The 4135-nt window shown below is 44.1% G+C and overlaps 1 long non-coding RNA gene across 1 annotated transcript; it reads left to right on the plus strand.

Annotated features, from left to right (window-relative positions):
* The first annotated feature begins 518 nt into the window (after positions 1–518).
* LOC116377061 (uncharacterized) lies at positions 519–1836 on the plus strand. Its single transcript, XR_004212172.1, has 4 exons — positions 519–602; positions 721–861; positions 946–1659; positions 1758–1836. It is a non-coding gene; the product is annotated as an uncharacterized LOC116377061 (long non-coding RNA).
* Positions 1837–4135: the final 2299 nt, after the last annotated feature.

The following is a 4135-nucleotide window of genomic DNA, read 5'->3' on the forward strand; positions in this document are numbered from 1 at the left end:
TACATTTTTAAAAATCATTTTCAATTTTAATCACAGTGACATACCTCAAGGCTTACCGCGAGGCACACTGCCCTTACCACGAGGGCAGTGTGCCGTCGTTCAAACAAAAGGGAAACGCCCTGTCGCGTGTGAGCAGGGTCAAGTCCTTCCTCTTCTTCCTGTCGATGGGGAGGAAGGACACCACCACTTGGCTCTTTATGGACAACCCTGAGGGCATCAGCAAGTAAGCCTTGTTTTCCCATGCAAATTGAGCAGTTGTGACACCAGACTAATGTGAACAGCGAATAAATGCCAGTTTCTTTCTGCAGCTACGCCACCCACCTCCTAACGTCAGGGAAGCAGGTCATGACAGCCAATTTTTATTTAAGAAACATCCTACAATTCGTCCTGTACTTTCAAGAGACCCCGCCACCCTTGTCCAGGCTGTCCAAGCTGCAACTGACCACCGTGGTCAGGAGCGTGAGGTCTGCGCTGAGGAACATTACAAAGCCGGTCGTCCTTCACCAGCTTAAGGTGAAGGCGACGAAACTAACCCATCTGATCACCAGACAGCTCCTGGCAAGTCCGGAGGCTGTCCCGGGAAAGGATCCCTGGGATACTGAGTAAGACAGTTGGCATATCTCAACGCCCAATACAAAGATGGTAATAAACCTGTGTCTCTCTCCAATTTGCTGAAGGTGCTTTTTTTTCCTTCTCTCTTTTGCCCTGTACTCTTTTCAGAGCGCATCGAGAAGGAAGCAGATCCCTCCTTGCACTACATGTTTTATGGATACCTGTCAGCATTCGTGGCTACCGTGGATGAGGTCAAGGCTGCCAGGGGAGGTGCATGCGGCGACCAAAGGCGACGGTTTTGTGATCTGTGTATGTACCAGGTTCTACACTCAAGTGCCTCATCAACTGCGTGTTTTATTTGAAATGTTTGATGTTGTTTTCTGTGTATTGCAGGTGGACAACCACAAAACCACCAAAGATTTCGGGCCGGCCCAGATCTATATGATGGAGGAGGAATTCGGGTGGATAGATAAATGGATCGAGCTGTGGGCCCTTTGCCACCCGCAGAACAACCGGGTGCTCATCACCGCCGGATTAAGGTTAAGGTTAAGAACCTGGTCCGATATTTCCAGACGGCGTGGGTGGAGATGGGCCTGTCGGGGAGGCCCACCTTCACCGACGTCAGGACGGCGGTGTCGGGACATGCAAATTCATTTTTTCAGTCACTCTCCCCTTGGTGCTTTATTACAATAACACTTGGCTGGCTTTGCTAACAAGTACAAACATTTTGTGCTCCTCTTTTTTACTGTGTCCAGGCCAAAGACCACCATCGAGATGAGGTGCGGAACAAAATTGCCGCATTTATGTGTCACAGCACCGGCACAGCAGACCGGTTCTACTCCCTGGCGCTGGACTGCAGGAGGGCCAAGGAGCTGCGCCAGCAATTTGAGGACATTGTTGCCCCCTCCTCTACAACCACCACCACACCTGGCCCATTCTCAGCCGCACCGGTGGACTCGCCCTTGGCCAAAAGAAAGACAAAGATGATGGACTCGGATGAAACCGAGGACGACGACGAGGTGGAGTACCAAGAGTCGGGGGGGCAGCGCCGTGGAGGAAATGGCTGACCTGCAGGAGGAGGAAGCCTTCACGCTCATGGTGGAAAGTGTAAGTAAAGATATGTTCTTTGAAGTACATGACAGTTGTGTGAAAACGAAGCCTCCAATGATAGACTCAATGTGTTTTTGTTTGTGCTTCCTCGACAGACTCCAGTGAAGAAAGTGCCGGCCACGAGGCCTCCGTCAGTGAAGCTCAGCCCAATGGAGAAAAGGGTGACGCTCATCTGCCAGAAGGCGAGAGAGAGGGTGACCAGGGCGGCGGTCAAACGCCTCAAGGAGGCTGCTGGAGATGACACAAATGAAGTGTCTTCTTAAAGTTGTCCTCTTCAGGATAAATTGGCAGTAGCTCATTTAGATCAAATTGGACGAGTTTGACTTTTGGGCAAAATCAATGCCATTGCCTTACTTTGCCTGAGATTTCAAAGCATTTGAGTTGGGGCAATCCGAAACAATTCCGCAACTTTGTAAAATTATTACTCGGCCGCCGTAGGTCCGAACCGAACGCCCTGCGCCCGCGTATAACACGGGCCAAGATGTTATCGGAACCCGGGCCCTCCCTATTTTTAGAGGCTCCATTTGTCCACCTAATCTTTCTCTGAAAATCGCCCGATTAATTCTTATGTCCGAATGGGGATGTAGGCCGAATGGTTTCGAGAGTCCTAGGGCCGGTAAGGGACACTACATCGGTGAACTGTAAGGACCCCAGAGAAGAGACTAAATGAACACAGGAAACCGACAAATGTCTGAACACCAGAGCAAAACTGGTCACTGTATGGACTGGGAATAGATCAGAGAATGTTGGAATTAGTTGAGACAGAGTAGGTCGAGTTGAATTGTATGCGAGTGAAAAACTGTGCTACTCTAGCTTGTGCCTTATGCCATAGAGCTCGAATATCCAAAAATGATTAAACATCGAACCATGTCATTGCATTCAGTGCTATATTTATTTTTGAAAAGTCTGGCATGATTACTTTATTCTGAAAAAACTCCCAAACATAATTACAGTAGTAAAGTTGACAGTATGCCTCTGTTATTATATGAATTTCTATGTTTAATTATATAAATAAATGTTGGAGACATATAAGTCATTGTCACCGAAAATGAATAGAAATTACAGAACAGATTTATTTTGTGAGCAACTTCTACTTTAAATATGAGATTGCATCCTAGACTTTCAAGCTCCCCTTGTAGATGCCATCATACAAACTGAAAATAAGGTAAATGCTTCCTTTGAACTCTTGTGTAGGTCACAGACAATGAGGACGTATGGACTGACGGAATGAGAGTTGGCATTGTGATGGTGAAAGTAGGAGAAGACATCATTGACCCGGGACCCCCACTGACACTTACATCCCCAGGACATTTTTTTCTTAAACACCCTTGCAGTCCTTTCCCTATTAATATACATTTAAATAATATAATTGTTTTAATATACACTTATCTGTATGTTTATTTACCATATATTTTATTGTACATTTCTTTATGTTTCTATTTTTAAATCATATCTTGTATTTTGCACTGTGTTGATTGTTTAATGGTATGCACCATCCACCGTGTCAACTTCCTTGTATGTGCAACATACTTTGGCAAATAAATGGTTCTGGTTCTGATTCTGGATGTGTCAGTGGTCCTTGAGGAAGCAGTCATCCTATCTGATCTGAAGGACCTGAAGAAACACCATGGCCATGCTGATGAGTTTGCATGTTGCCATTAACATAGACTATCCAAAGGAACTGAGGTACACATTCGAAGTTATTCAGAAGGTCCTCATGAACATTGGTGGAGGACAATGTTCCTCACTTTTGCATGGATTCAAAAACAGACTGCTGTGAAAAGCCATGTAAGATTGTGCTCTGTTGACTCATCTCACTTGCAAGAGTGTTAAATAAGAACTTTATTTGCAAGTTCAAATTTCTGTTTTGTACATTACTACATGGGCAGACTGCAGACAGTTTGCAGAAGAAATTGACTCCAGCACGATACCATGTAAAACTGATTTCTGATGGCTCATCTCATGCAAGTGCATCACCCTAAAAAAAAGTAAGTTCATTATTGTATGTTTTGCACTTATACTGTACATATTTTGCACTTACTTAAATGAGTGGATAGCTCAATCTTTTAGAATGTTTGTCTTTTAAAGCTACCAATTGAAATATTTATTACTCTGTGTCACAGTTCAGTCCTATGTAATTTATAATCAGATACTGAGTGGTGCGGGACCATGATGTAGAACCAGTGACGTGTGATTTATTTTTTGCTATTTTCAGTTTTATTGTGACAAGTGATAAAGGGCATGTGGAGTTGAAGAAAATGCTGCACATGTAAACCCTTACATTCTTTTAAAATAGCAATATTGTCACATGAATACTTACAATGTTTTTCAGTTCTACATCTTTTGTAGGAGGTTAAGTAAATCTTGAGAGACTGTTGAAAAATATGTGTGGCCTAGTACTGGGCTGGATGACCAAAAATTTGTATCACGGTATTTTTTAAGATTCTGGCGGTTTCACGGTATTTTTGTTTTT

The sequence above is a fragment of the Anarrhichthys ocellatus genome, unplaced genomic scaffold, assembly GCF_004355925.1.
Source record: "Anarrhichthys ocellatus isolate YVR2014 unplaced genomic scaffold, GSC_Weel_1.0 scaffold847, whole genome shotgun sequence".
NCBI lineage: Eukaryota > Metazoa > Chordata > Actinopteri > Perciformes > Anarhichadidae > Anarrhichthys > Anarrhichthys ocellatus.